Source organism: Euprymna scolopes, chromosome 9, assembly GCF_053919585.1.
Source record: "Euprymna scolopes isolate OS-2025 chromosome 9, ASM5391958v1, whole genome shotgun sequence".
In the NCBI taxonomy this organism is placed as follows: Eukaryota; Metazoa; Mollusca; class Cephalopoda; order Sepiida; family Sepiolidae; genus Euprymna; species Euprymna scolopes.
The window spans coordinates 138,060,479-138,074,920 of record NC_136490.1 but is presented as its reverse complement, the minus strand read 5'-3'; the positions used below and the strand labels follow the sequence as shown (position 1 = coordinate 138,074,920).

At 35.2% G+C, this 14,442-nt stretch overlaps 18 non-coding genes across 18 annotated transcripts; 9 read left to right on the top strand and 9 right to left on the bottom strand.

Annotated features, from left to right (window-relative positions):
• Positions 1-350: 350 nt before the first annotated feature.
• Trnav-aac (transfer RNA valine (anticodon AAC)) lies at positions 351-423 on the top strand. Its single transcript has one exon. It is a non-coding gene; the product is annotated as a tRNA-Val (tRNA).
• Positions 424-841: 418 nt separating this feature from the next.
• On the bottom strand, positions 842-914 carry Trnav-cac (transfer RNA valine (anticodon CAC)). Its single transcript has one exon. It is a non-coding gene; the product is annotated as a tRNA-Val (tRNA).
• A 1,097-nt stretch (positions 915-2,011) lies between these two features.
• Trnav-aac (transfer RNA valine (anticodon AAC)) lies at positions 2,012-2,084 on the top strand. Its single transcript has one exon. It is a non-coding gene; the product is annotated as a tRNA-Val (tRNA).
• A 418-nt stretch (positions 2,085-2,502) lies between these two features.
• Positions 2,503-2,575, bottom strand: Trnav-cac (transfer RNA valine (anticodon CAC)). Its single transcript has one exon. It is a non-coding gene; the product is annotated as a tRNA-Val (tRNA).
• A 1,097-nt stretch (positions 2,576-3,672) lies between these two features.
• Positions 3,673-3,745, top strand: Trnav-aac (transfer RNA valine (anticodon AAC)). Its single transcript has one exon. It is a non-coding gene; the product is annotated as a tRNA-Val (tRNA).
• Positions 3,746-4,163: 418 nt separating this feature from the next.
• Trnav-cac (transfer RNA valine (anticodon CAC)) lies at positions 4,164-4,236 on the bottom strand. Its single transcript has one exon. It is a non-coding gene; the product is annotated as a tRNA-Val (tRNA).
• Positions 4,237-5,333: 1,097 nt separating this feature from the next.
• On the top strand, positions 5,334-5,406 carry Trnav-aac (transfer RNA valine (anticodon AAC)). The gene has a single exon. It is a non-coding gene; the product is annotated as a tRNA-Val (tRNA).
• Positions 5,407-5,825: 419 nt separating this feature from the next.
• Trnal-caa (transfer RNA leucine (anticodon CAA)) lies at positions 5,826-5,898 on the bottom strand. The gene has a single exon. It is a non-coding gene; the product is annotated as a tRNA-Leu (tRNA).
• Positions 5,899-6,994: 1,096 nt separating this feature from the next.
• Trnav-aac (transfer RNA valine (anticodon AAC)) lies at positions 6,995-7,067 on the top strand. The gene has a single exon. It is a non-coding gene; the product is annotated as a tRNA-Val (tRNA).
• A 418-nt stretch (positions 7,068-7,485) lies between these two features.
• Positions 7,486-7,558, bottom strand: Trnav-cac (transfer RNA valine (anticodon CAC)). The gene has a single exon. It is a non-coding gene; the product is annotated as a tRNA-Val (tRNA).
• A 1,097-nt stretch (positions 7,559-8,655) lies between these two features.
• On the top strand, positions 8,656-8,728 carry Trnav-aac (transfer RNA valine (anticodon AAC)). The gene has a single exon. It is a non-coding gene; the product is annotated as a tRNA-Val (tRNA).
• Positions 8,729-9,146: 418 nt separating this feature from the next.
• On the bottom strand, positions 9,147-9,219 carry Trnav-cac (transfer RNA valine (anticodon CAC)). Its single transcript has one exon. It is a non-coding gene; the product is annotated as a tRNA-Val (tRNA).
• A 1,097-nt stretch (positions 9,220-10,316) lies between these two features.
• Trnav-aac (transfer RNA valine (anticodon AAC)) lies at positions 10,317-10,389 on the top strand. The gene has a single exon. It is a non-coding gene; the product is annotated as a tRNA-Val (tRNA).
• Positions 10,390-10,808: 419 nt separating this feature from the next.
• On the bottom strand, positions 10,809-10,881 carry Trnav-cac (transfer RNA valine (anticodon CAC)). Its single transcript has one exon. It is a non-coding gene; the product is annotated as a tRNA-Val (tRNA).
• Positions 10,882-11,977: 1,096 nt separating this feature from the next.
• Positions 11,978-12,050, top strand: Trnav-aac (transfer RNA valine (anticodon AAC)). Its single transcript has one exon. It is a non-coding gene; the product is annotated as a tRNA-Val (tRNA).
• A 418-nt stretch (positions 12,051-12,468) lies between these two features.
• Positions 12,469-12,541, bottom strand: Trnav-cac (transfer RNA valine (anticodon CAC)). The gene has a single exon. It is a non-coding gene; the product is annotated as a tRNA-Val (tRNA).
• Positions 12,542-13,638: 1,097 nt separating this feature from the next.
• Positions 13,639-13,711, top strand: Trnav-aac (transfer RNA valine (anticodon AAC)). The gene has a single exon. It is a non-coding gene; the product is annotated as a tRNA-Val (tRNA).
• Positions 13,712-14,129: 418 nt separating this feature from the next.
• Trnav-cac (transfer RNA valine (anticodon CAC)) lies at positions 14,130-14,202 on the bottom strand. Its single transcript has one exon. It is a non-coding gene; the product is annotated as a tRNA-Val (tRNA).
• Positions 14,203-14,442: the final 240 nt, after the last annotated feature.

Sequence of the window (14,442 nt, the reverse complement as noted above, 5' to 3'; positions counted from 1 at the left end):
CTTGATTAAATAAAATAAATTCATTGAAGTTTACGTAAAAATAGTTGTGATTTTAATCCAAAAGCAAATTTACGGGCTGAACGTTTCATTTTGCACTTTCATTTCAACAGGAACTTGGACACTTACAGTAAATACAAACTAAAATTAGTAACAATAGTTTCGTGAGTGCAGCCAGCAGGTTGTTGACCTTGCCGACTTTTACCAGCTATGAAAGGGGCGGGTGTCCTGTAGTTCGAAATAACGTGTACTTAACGTACTCTATTGTAAATGTATAAAGACAAATGAATGTGAGACAATGAGGTCACGATACGAGAGTTAGAATTGTGTATACAATACGTTGTAAGTGTTAAGGTTCCGTGGTGTAGTGGTTATCACGTCTGCTTAACACGCAGAAGGTCGCGAGTTCGAAACTCGCCGGAACCTAGACCGATTAAATTTTATTTTGATATTCTCTTCCGCGACACTCTTGTTTTTCTGTAAGTTGATCGCAAAAATACAACGGTTCTCCAGTTACAGTAAGTATTCTCACGTTGAGAAAGACACACTATGCTAACGACTGATGTTACATCACTGCAAACGCGACGGTTCCAATAATCTATAAACGTTGAAAGATGTTAGAAATTATTTCAACAAACGATGCAACCGCATTGCAATTGCTTACAACTAAAATTGTTTTTGTTATCAAGCTTTAATATTTCTTTCAAGCTAACTCAATCTTAATAAACAATATATTACGTCAACTTACACAGTCCCAATTTCATTACGATCATAGTAGTTCGAATATTATTCTGTCATAATCGGAAGAAAAAAAATTTAAAAAATCAGTAACTGACACTGTTCAAGGTTCCGGCGAGTTTCGAACTCGCGACCTTCTGCGTGTGAAGCAGACGTGATAACCACTACACTACGGAACCGAAAATACCATCCGTTATGTACAGTTTTCATGTCCTCTCTACAAAAATATATCTAGGCACTATTCAAGGATTACGTCTACTTAGTAAACCAACATCGACACATACATGCACACATACACTAGCATATTTTCAAGTATTTACAAATCAAGTTTTCTTTCTAAATGTGTTTCGAAATCAAAAGCATAAACTCATGTTCTTATCTATGTAAATGAGCACTAGTAATCAGCATCATAACAACAAAACCACAACATACGATATTTTGTTCGATAGAATAAGAACTGTATAAGTTCAATTTACAGACAGTTGTTTTCTACACATAGCAGGAGTGTACATTTATTCTAGATCTATATACTCTTTTAGATCTACCGTTATTCTATATATAATAGTAATAATAATAAATAAATAAATAAAATAATAAATCTATAAATTTAAGTACGTTGTTCCACTTTTCCTTGGTGCATGATAGCTTCGATAAGAAAGATCACATTGCCAAAGCTTTGTACTTTGTGATTTCTGACGCCTGAGATTGTGTAGACTTCGGATACAACACCTTAATTGTACTCACTTTCTTCGATTTTTCGTTTTTGTCCGGGTTGGAGTTATCTCTTTGCAAACATATTTCAGAGGAAGGTAAAGGTATACCCCCCTTTATCTTCTAACTACTATGACTCCATCCGTCATCACCGCTGGGCATAAAACAATAATCGGGACAACTTCGCTTTACACCGGTTTCACACCGGTTTCACACTTGATTAAATAAAATAAATTCATTGAAGTTTACGTAAAAATAGTTGTGATTTTAATCCAAAAGCAAATTTACGGGCTGAACGTTTCATTTTGCACTTTCATTTCAACAGGAACTTGGACACTTACAGTAAATACAAACTAAAATTAGTAACAATAGTTTCGTGAGTGCAGCCAGCAGGTTGTTGACCTTGCCGACTTTTACCAGCTATGAAAGGGGCGGGTGTCCTGTAGTTCGAAATAACGTGTACTTAACGTACTCTATTGTAAATGTATAAAGACAAATGAATGTGAGACAATGAGGTCACGATACGAGAGTTAGAATTGTGTATACAATACGTTGTAAGTGTTAAGGTTCCGTGGTGTAGTGGTTATCACGTCTGCTTAACACGCAGAAGGTCGCGAGTTCGAAACTCGCCGGAACCTAGACCGATTAAATTTTATTTTGATATTCTCTTCCGCGACACTCTTGTTTTTCTGTAAGTTGATCGCAAAAATACAACGGTTCTCCAGTTACAGTAAGTATTCTCACGTTGAGAAAGACACACTATGCTAACGACTGATGTTACATCACTGCAAACGCGACGGTTCCAATAATCTATAAACGTTGAAAGATGTTAGAAATTATTTCAACAAACGATGCAACCGCATTGCAATTGCTTACAACTAAAATTGTTTTTGTTATCAAGCTTTAATATTTCTTTCAAGCTAACTCAATCTTAATAAACAATATATTACGTCAACTTACACAGTCCCAATTTCATTACGATCATAGTAGTTCGAATATTATTCTGTCATAATCGGAAGAAAAAAAATTTAAAAAATCAGTAACTGACACTGTTCAAGGTTCCGGCGAGTTTCGAACTCGCGACCTTCTGCGTGTGAAGCAGACGTGATAACCACTACACTACGGAACCGAAAATACCATCCGTTATGTACAGTTTTCATGTCCTCTCTACAAAAATATATCTAGGCACTATTCAAGGATTACGTCTACTTAGTAAACCAACATCGACACATACATGCACACATACACTAGCATATTTTCAAGTATTTACAAATCAAGTTTTCTTTCTAAATGTGTTTCGAAATCAAAAGCATAAACTCATGTTCTTATCTATGTAAATGAGCACTAGTAATCAGCATCATAACAACAAAACCACAACATACGATATTTTGTTCGATAGAATAAGAACTGTATAAGTTCAATTTACAGACAGTTGTTTTCTACACATAGCAGGAGTGTACATTTATTCTAGATCTATATACTCTTTTAGATCTACCGTTATTCTATATATAATAGTAATAATAATAAATAAATAAATAAAATAATAAATCTATAAATTTAAGTACGTTGTTCCACTTTTCCTTGGTGCATGATAGCTTCGATAAGAAAGATCACATTGCCAAAGCTTTGTACTTTGTGATTTCTGACGCCTGAGATTGTGTAGACTTCGGATACAACACCTTAATTGTACTCACTTTCTTCGATTTTTCGTTTTTGTCCGGGTTGGAGTTATCTCTTTGCAAACATATTTCAGAGGAAGGTAAAGGTATACCCCCCTTTATCTTCTAACTACTATGACTCCATCCGTCATCACCGCTGGGCATAAAACAATAATCGGGACAACTTCGCTTTACACCGGTTTCACACCGGTTTCACACTTGATTAAATAAAATAAATTCATTGAAGTTTACGTAAAAATAGTTGTGATTTTAATCCAAAAGCAAATTTACGGGCTGAACGTTTCATTTTGCACTTTCATTTCAACAGGAACTTGGACACTTACAGTAAATACAAACTAAAATTAGTAACAATAGTTTCGTGAGTGCAGCCAGCAGGTTGTTGACCTTGCCGACTTTTACCAGCTATGAAAGGGGGGGGTGTCCTGTAGTTCGAAATAACGTGTACTTAACGTACTCTATTGTAAATGTATAAAGACAAATGAATGTGAGACAATGAGGTCACGATACGAGAGTTAGAATTGTGTATACAATACGTTGTAAGTGTTAAGGTTCCGTGGTGTAGTGGTTATCACGTCTGCTTAACACGCAGAAGGTCGCGAGTTCGAAACTCGCCGGAACCTAGACCGATTAAATTCTATTTTGATATTCTCTTCCGCGACACTCTTGTTTTTCTGTAAGTTGATCGCAAAAATACAACGGTTCTCCAGTTACAGTAAGTATTCTCACGTTGAGAAAGACACACTATGCTAACGACTGATGTTACATCACTGCAAACGCGACGGTTCCAATAATCTATAAACGTTGAAAGATGTTAGAAATTATTTCAACAAACGATGCAACCGCATTGCAATTGCTTACAACTAAAATTGTTTTTGTTATCAAGCTTTAATATTTCTTTCAAGCTAACTCAATCTTAATAAACAATATATTACGTCAACTTACACAGTCCCAATTTCATTACGATCATAGTAGTTCGAATATTATTCTGTCATAATCGGAAGAAAAAAAATTTAAAAAATCAGTAACTGACACTGTTCAAGGTTCCGGCGAGTTTCGAACTCGCGACCTTCTGCGTGTGAAGCAGACGTGATAACCACTACACTACGGAACCGAAAATACCATCCGTTATGTACAGTTTTCATGTCCTCTCTACAAAAATATATCTAGGCACTATTCAAGGATTACGTCTACTTAGTAAACCAACATCGACACATACATGCACACATACACTAGCATATTTTCAAGTATTTACAAATCAAGTTTTCTTTCTAAATGTGTTTCGAAATCAAAAGCATAAACTCATGTTCTTATCTATGTAAATGAGCACTAGTAATCAGCATCATAACAACAAAACCACAACATACGATATTTTGTTCGATAGAATAAGAACTGTATAAGTTCAATTTACAGACAGTTGTTTTCTACACATAGCAGGAGTGTACATTTATTCTAGATCTATATACTCTTTTAGATCTACCGTTATTCTATATATAATAGTAATAATAATAAATAAATAAATAAAATAATAAATCTATAAATTTAAGTACGTTGTTCCACTTTTCCTTGGTGCATGATAGCTTCGATAAGAAAGATCACATTGCCAAAGCTTTGTACTTTGTGATTTCTGACGCCTGAGATTGTGTAGACTTCGGATACAACACCTTAATTGTACTCACTTTCTTCGATTTTTCGTTTTTGTCCGGGTTGGAGTTATCTCTTTGCAAACATATTTCAGAGGAAGGTAAAGGTATACCCCCCTTTATCTTCTAACTACTATGACTCCATCCGTCATCACCGCTGGGCATAAAACAATAATCGGGACAACTTCGCTTTACACCGGTTTCACACCGGTTTCACACTTGATTAAATAAAATAAATTCATTGAAGTTTACGTAAAAATAGTTGTGATTTTAATCCAAAAACAAATTTACGGGCTGAACGTTTCATTTTGCACTTTCATTTCAACAGGAACTTGGACACTTACAGTAAATACAAACTAAAATTAGTAACAATAGTTTCGTGAGTGCAGCCAGCAGGTTGTTGACCTTGCCGACTTTTACCAGCTATGAAAGGGGCGGGTGTCCTGTAGTTCGAAATAACGTGTACTTGACGTACTCTATTGTAAATGTATAAAGACAAATGAATGTGAGACAATGAGATCACGATACGAGTGTTAGAATTGTGTATACAATACGTTGTAAGTGTTAAGGTTCCGTGGTGTAGTGGTTATCACGTCTGCTTAACACGCAGAAGGTCGCGAGTTCGAAACTCGCCGGAACCTAGACCGACTAAATTTAATTTTGATATTCTCTTCCGCGACACTCTTGTTTTTCTGTAAGTTGATCGCAAAAATACAACGGTTCTCCAGTTACAGTAAGTATTCTCACGTTGAGAAAGACACACTATGCTAACGACTGATGTTACATCACTGCAAACGCGACGGTTCCAATAATCTATAAACGTTGAAAGATGTTAGAAATTATTTCAACAAACGATTGAACCGCATTGCAATTGCTTACAACTAAAATTATTTTTGTTATCAAGCTGTAATATTTCTTTCAAGCTAACTCAATCTTAATAAACAATATATTACGTCAACTTACACAGTCCCTATTTCATTACGATCATAATAGTTCGAATATTATTCTGTCATAATCGAAAGAAAAAAAATTTAAAAAAAACAGTAACTGACACGGTTCAAGGTTCCGGCGAGTTTCGAACTCGCGACCTTCTGCGTTTGAAGCAGACGTGATAACCACTACACTACGGAACCGGACATACCATTGTTATGTACAGTTTTCATGTCCTCTCTACAAAAATATATCTAGGAACTATTCAAGGATTACGTCTACTTAGTAAATCAACATCGACACATACATGCACACATACACTAGCATATTTTCAAGTATTTACAAATCAAGTTTTCTTTCTAAATGTGTTTCGAAATCAAAAGCATAAACTCATATCCTTATCTATGTAAATGAGCACTAGTAATCAGCATCATAAAAACAAAACCACAACATACGATATTTTGTTCGATAGAATAAGAACTGTATAAGTTCAATTTACAGACAGTTGTTTTCTACACATAGCAGGAGTGTACATTTATTCTAGATCTATATACTCTTTTAGATCTACCGTTATTCTATATATAATAGTAATAATAATAAATAAATAAATAAAATAATAAATCTATAAATTTAAGTACGTTGTTCCACTTTTCCTTGGTGCATGATAGCTTCGATAAGAAAGATCACATTGCCAAAGCTTTGTACTTTGTGATTTCTGACGCATGAGATTGTGTAGACTTCGGATACAACACCTTAATTGTACTCACTTTCTTCGATTTTTCGTTTTTGTCCGGGTTGGAGTTATCTCTTTGCAAACATATTTCAGAGGAAGGTAAAGGTATACCCCCCTTTATCTTCTAACTACTATGACTCCATCCGTCATCACCGCTGGGCATAAAACAATAATCGGGACAACTTCGCTTTACACCGGTTTCACACCGGTTTCACACTTGATTAAATAAAATAAATTCATTGAAGTTTACGTAAAAATAGTTGTGATTTTAATCCAAAAGCAAATTTACGGGCTGAACGTTTCATTTTGCACTTTCATTTCAACAGGAACTTGGACACTTACAGTAAATACAAACTAAAATTAGTAACAATAGTTTCGTGAGTGCAGCCAGCAGGTTGTTGACCTTGCCGACTTTTACCAGCTATGAAAGGGGCGGGTGTCCTGTAGTTCGAAATAACGTGTACTTAACGTACTCTATTGTAAATGTATAAAGACAAATGAATGTGAGACAATGAGGTCACGATACGAGAGTTAGAATTGTGTATACAATACGTTGTAAGTGTTAAGGTTCCGTGGTGTAGTGGTTATCACGTCTGCTTAACACGCAGAAGGTCGCGAGTTCGAAACTCGCCGGAACCTAGACCGATTAAATTTTATTTTGATATTCTCTTCCGCGACACTCTTGTTTTTCTGTAAGTTGATCGCAAAAATACAACGGTTCTCCAGTTACAGTAAGTATTCTCACGTTGAGAAAGACACACTATGCTAACGACTGATGTTACATCACTGCAAACGCGACGGTTCCAATAATCTATAAACGTTGAAAGATGTTAGAAATTATTTCAACAAACGATGCAACCGCATTGCAATTGCTTACAACTAAAATTGTTTTTGTTATCAAGCTTTAATATTTCTTTCAAGCTAACTCAATCTTAATAAACAATATATTACGTCAACTTACACAGTCCCAATTTCATTACGATCATAGTAGTTCGAATATTATTCTGTCATAATCGGAAGAAAAAAAATTTAAAAAATCAGTAACTGACACTGTTCAAGGTTCCGGCGAGTTTCGAACTCGCGACCTTCTGCGTGTGAAGCAGACGTGATAACCACTACACTACGGAACCGAAAATACCATCCGTTATGTACAGTTTTCATGTCCTCTCTACAAAAATATATCTAGGCACTATTCAAGGATTACGTCTACTTAGTAAACCAACATCGACACATACATGCACACATACACTAGCATATTTTCAAGTATTTACAAATCAAGTTTTCTTTCTAAATGTGTTTCGAAATCAAAAGCATAAACTCATGTTCTTATCTATGTAAATGAGCACTAGTAATCAGCATCATAACAACAAAACCACAACATACGATATTTTGTTCGATAGAATAAGAACTGTATAAGTTCAATTTACAGACAGTTGTTTTCTACACATAGCAGGAGTGTACATTTATTCTAGATCTATATACTCTTTTAGATCTACCGTTATTCTATATATAATAGTAATAATAATAAATAAATAAATAAAATAATAAATCTATAAATTTAAGTACGTTGTTCCACTTTTCCTTGGTGCATGATAGCTTCGATAAGAAAGATCACATTGCCAAAGCTTTGTACTTTGTGATTTCTGACGCCTGAGATTGTGTAGACTTCGGATACAACACCTTAATTGTACTCACTTTCTTCGATTTTTCGTTTTTGTCCGGGTTGGAGTTATCTCTTTGCAAACATATTTCAGAGGAAGGTAAAGGTATACCCCCCTTTATCTTCTAACTACTATGACTCCATCCGTCATCACCGCTGGGCATAAAACAATAATCGGGACAACTTCGCTTTACACCGGTTTCACACCGGTTTCACACTTGATTAAATAAAATAAATTCATTGAAGTTTACGTAAAAATAGTTGTGATTTTAATCCAAAAGCAAATTTACGGGCTGAACGTTTCATTTTGCACTTTCATTTCAACAGGAACTTGGACACTTACAGTAAATACAAACTAAAATTAGTAACAATAGTTTCGTGAGTGCAGCCAGCAGGTTGTTGACCTTGCCGACTTTTACCAGCTATGAAAGGGGCGGGTGTCCTGTAGTTCGAAATAACGTGTACTTAACGTACTCTATTGTAAATGTATAAAGACAAATGAATGTGAGACAATGAGGTCACGATACGAGAGTTAGAATTGTGTATACAATACGTTGTAAGTGTTAAGGTTCCGTGGTGTAGTGGTTATCACGTCTGCTTAACACGCAGAAGGTCGCGAGTTCGAAACTCGCCGGAACCTAGACCGATTAAATTTTATTTTGATATTCTCTTCCGCGACACTCTTGTTTTTCTGTAAGTTGATCGCAAAAATACAACGGTTCTCCAGTTACAGTAAGTATTCTCACGTTGAGAAAGACACACTATGCTAACGACTGATGTTACATCACTGCAAACGCGACGGTTCCAATAATCTATAAACGTTGAAAGATGTTAGAAATTATTTCAACAAACGATGCAACCGCATTGCAATTGCTTACAACTAAAATTGTTTTTGTTATCAAGCTTTAATATTTCTTTCAAGCTAACTCAATCTTAATAAACAATATATTACGTCAACTTACACAGTCCCAATTTCATTACGATCATAGTAGTTCGAATATTATTCTGTCATAATCGGAAGAAAAAAAATTTAAAAAATCAGTAACTGACACTGTTCAAGGTTCCGGCGAGTTTCGAACTCGCGACCTTCTGCGTGTGAAGCAGACGTGATAACCACTACACTACGGAACCGAAAATACCATCCGTTATGTACAGTTTTCATGTCCTCTCTACAAAAATATATCTAGGCACTATTCAAGGATTACGTCTACTTAGTAAACCAACATCGACACATACATGCACACATACACTAGCATATTTTCAAGTATTTACAAATCAAGTTTTCTTTCTAAATGTGTTTCGAAATCAAAAGCATAAACTCATGTTCTTATCTATGTAAATGAGCACTAGTAATCAGCATCATAACAACAAAACCACAACATACGATATTTTGTTCGATAGAATAAGAACTGTATAAGTTCAATTTACAGACAGTTGTTTTCTACACATAGCAGGAGTGTACATTTATTCTAGATCTATATACTCTTTTAGATCTACCGTTATTCTATATATAATAGTAATAATAATAAATAAATAAATAAAATAATAAATCTATAAATTTAAGTACGTTGTTCCACTTTTCCTTGGTGCATGATAGCTTCGATAAGAAAGATCACATTGCCAAAGCTTTGTACTTTGTGATTTCTGACGCCTGAGATTGTGTAGACTTCGGATACAACACCTTAATTGTACTCACTTTCTTCGATTTTTCGTTTTTGTCCGGGTTGGAGTTATCTCTTTGCAAACATATTTCAGAGGAAGGTAAAGGTATACCCCCCTTTATCTTCTAACTACTATGACTCCATCCGTCATCACCGCTGGGCATAAAACAATAATCGGGACAACTTCGCTTTACACCGGTTTCACACCGGTTTCACACTTGATTAAATAAAATAAATTCATTGAAGTTTACGTAAAAATAGTTGTGATTTTAATCCAAAAACAAATTTACGGGCTGAACGTTTCATTTTGCACTTTCATTTCAACAGGAACTTGGACACTTACAGTAAATACAAACTAAAATTAGTAACAATAGTTTCGTGAGTGCAGCCAGCAGGTTGTTGACCTTGCCGACTTTTACCAGCTATGAAAGGGGCGGGTGTCCTGTAGTTCGAAATAACGTGTACTTGACGTACTCTATTGTAAATGTATAAAGACAAATGAATGTGAGACAATGAGATCACGATACGAGTGTTAGAATTGTGTATACAATACGTTGTAAGTGTTAAGGTTCCGTGGTGTAGTGGTTATCACGTCTGCTTAACACGCAGAAGGTCGCGAGTTCGAAACTCGCCGGAACCTAGACCGACTAAATGTAATTTTGATATTCTCTTCCGCGACACTCTTGTTTTTCTGTAAGTTGATCGCAAAAATACAACGGTTCTCCAGTTACAGTAAGTATTCTCACGTTGAGAAAGACACACTATGCTAACGACTGATGTTACATCACTGCAAACGCGACGGTTCCAATAATCTATAAACGTTGAAAGATGTTAGAAATTATTTCAACAAACGATTGAACCGCATTGCAATTGCTTACAACTAAAATTATTTTTGTTATCAAGCTGTAATATTTCTTTCAAGCTAACTCAATCTTAATAAACAATATATTACGTCAACTTACACAGTCCCTATTTCATTACGATCATAATAGTTCGAATATTATTCTGTCATAATCGAAAGAAAAAAAATTTAAAAAAAACAGTAACTGACACGGTTCAAGGTTCCGGCGAGTTTCGAACTCGCGACCTTCTGCGTGTGAAGCAGACGTGATAACCACTACACTACGGAAACGGACATACCATTGTTATGTACAGTTTTCATGTCCTCTCTACAAAAATATATCTAGGAACTATTCAAGGATTACGTCTACTTAGTAAATCAATATCGACACATACATGCACACATACACTAGCATATTTTCAAGTATTTACAAATCAAGTTTTCTTTCTAAATGTGTTTCGAAATCAAAAGCATAAACTCATATCCTTATCTATGTAAATGAGCACTAGTAATCAGCATCATAAAAACAAAACCACAACATACGATATTTTGTTCGATAGAATAAGAACTGTATAAGTTCAATTTACAGACAGTTGTTTTCTACACATAGCAGGAGTGTACATTTATTCTAGATCTATATACTCTTTTAGATCTACCGTTATTCTATATATAATAGTAATAATAATAAATAAATAAATAAAATAATAAATCTATAAATTTAAGTACGTTGTTCCACTTTTCCTTGGTGCATGATAGCTTCGATAAGAAAGATCACATTGCCAAAGCTTTGTACTTTGTGATTTCTGACGCCGGAGATTGTGTAGACTTCGGATACAACACCTTAATTGTACTCACTTTCTTCGATTTTTCGTTTTTGTCCGGGTTGGAGTTATCTCTTTGCAAACATATTTCAGAGGAAGGTAAAGGTATACCCCCCTTTATCTTCTAACTACTATGACTCCATCCGTCATCACCGCTGGGCATAAAACAATAATCGGGACAACTTCGCTTTACACCGGTTTCACACCGATTTCACACTTGATTAAATAAAATAAATTCATTGAAGTTTACGTAAAAATAGTTGTGATTTTAATCCAAAAGCAAATTTACGGGCTGAACGTTTCATTTTGCACTTTCATTTCAACAGGAACTTGGACACTTACAGTAAATACAAACTAAAATTAGTAACAATAGTTTCGTGAGTGCAGCCAGCAGGTTGTTGACCTTGCCGACTTTTACCAGCTATGAAAGGGGCGGGTGTCCTGTAGTTCGAAATAACGTGTACTTAACGTACTCTATTGTAAATGTATAAAGACAAATGAATGTGAGACAATGAGGTCACGATACGAGAGTTAGAATTGTGTATACAATACGTTGTAAGTGTTAAGGTTCCGTGGTGTAGTGGTTATCACGTCTGCTTAACACGCAGAAGGTCGCGAGTTCGAAACTCGCCGGAACCTAGACCGATTAAATTTTATTTTGATATTCTCTTCCGCGACACTCTTGTTTTTCTGTCAGTTGATCGCAAAAATACAACGGTTCTCCAGTTACAGTAAGTATTCTCACGTTGAGAAAGACACACTATGCTAACGACTGATGTTACATCACTGCAAACGCGACGGTTCCAATAATCTATAAACGTTGAAAGATGTTAGAAATTATTTCAACAAACGATTGAACCGCATTGCAATTGCTTACAACTAAAATTGTTTTTGTTATCAAGCTGTAATATTTCTTTCAAGCTAACTCAATCTTAATAAACAATATATTACGTCAACTTACACAGTCCCAATTTCATTACGATCATAGTAGTTCGAATATTATTCTGTCATAATCGGAAGAAAAAAAATTAAAAAAAACAGTAACTGACACTGTTCAAGGTTCCGGCGAGTTTCGAACTCGCGACCTTCTGCGTGTGAAGCAGACGTGATAACCACTACACTACGGAACCGGACATACCATCCGTTATGTACAGTTTTCATGTCCTCTCTACAAAAATATATCTAGGCACTATTCAAGGATTACGTCTACTTAGTAAACCAACATCGACACATACATGCACACATACACTAGCATATTTTCAAGTATTTACAAATCAAGTTTTCTTTCTAAATGTGTTTCGAAATCAAAAGCATAAACTCATGTTCTTATCTATGTAAATGAGCACTAGTAATCAGCATCATAACAACAAAACCACAACATACGATATTTTGTTCGATAGAATAAGAACTGTATAAGTTCAATTTACAGACAGTTGTTTTCTACACATAGCAGGAGTGTACATTTATTCTAGATCTATATACTCTTTTAGATCTACCGTTATTCTATATATAATAGTAATAATAATAAATAAATAAATAAAATAATAAATCTATAAATTTAAGTACGTTGTTCCACTTTTCCTTGGTGCATGATAGCTTCGATAAGAAAGATCACATTGCCAAAGCTTTGTACTTTGTGATTTCTGACGCATGAGATTGTGTAGACTTCGGATACAACACCTTAATTGTACTCACTTTCTTCGATTTTTCGTTTTTGTCCGGGTTGGAGTTATCTCTTTGCAAACATATTTCAGAGGAAGGTAAAGGTATACCCCCCTTTATCTTCTAACTACTATGACTCCATCCGTCATCACCGCTGGGCATAAAACAATAATCGGGACAACTTCGCTTTACACCGGTTTCACACCGGTTTCACACTTGATTAAATAAAATAAATTCATTGAAGTTTACGTAAAAATAGTTGTGATTTTAATCCAAAAGCAAATTTACGGGCTGAACGTTTCATTTTGCACTTTCATTTCAACAGGAACTTGGACACTTACAGTAAATACAAACTAAAATTAGTAACAATAGTTTCGTGAGTGCAGCCAGCAGGTTGTTGACCTTGCCGACTTTTACCAGCTATGAAAGGGGCGGGTGTCCTGTAGTTCGAAATAACGTGTACTTACCGTACTCTATTGTAAATGTATAAAGACAAATGAATGTGAGACAATGAGGTCACGATACGAGAGTTAGAATTGTGTATACAATACGTTGTAAGTGTTAAGGTTCCGTGGTGTAGTGGTTATCACGTCTGCTTAACACGCAGAAGGTCGCGAGTTCGAAACTCGCCGGAACCTAGACCGATTAAATTTTATTTTGATATTCTCTTCCGCGACACTCTTGTTTTTCTGTAAGTTGATCGCAAAAATACAACGGTTCTCCAGTTACAGTAAGTATTCTCACGTTGAGAAAGACACACTATGCTAACGACTGATGTTACATCACTGCAAACGCGACGGTTCCAATAATCTATAAACGTTGAAAGATGTTAGAAATTATTTCAACAAACGATTCAACCGCATTGCAATTGCTTACAACTAAAATTGTTTTTGTTATCAAGCTGTAATATTTCTTTCAAGCTAACTCAATCTTAATAAACAATATATTACGTCAACTTACACAGTCCCAATTTCATTACGATCATAGTAGTTCGAATATTATTCTGTCATAATCGGAAGAAAAAAAATTTAAAAAAACAGTAACTGACACGGTTAAAGGTTCCGGCGAGTTTCGAACTCGCGACCTTCTGCGTGTGAAGCAGACGTGATAACCACTACACTACGGAACCGGACATACCATCCGTTATGTACAGTTTTCATGTCCTCTCTACAAAAATATATCTAGGCACTATTCAAGGATTACGTCTACTTAGTAAACCAACATCGACACATGCACACATACACTAGCATATTTTCAAGTATTTACAAATCAAGTTTTCTTTCTAAATGTGTTTCGAAATCAAAAGCATAAACTCATGTTCTTATCTATGTAAATGAGCACTAGTAATCAGCATCATAACAACAAAACC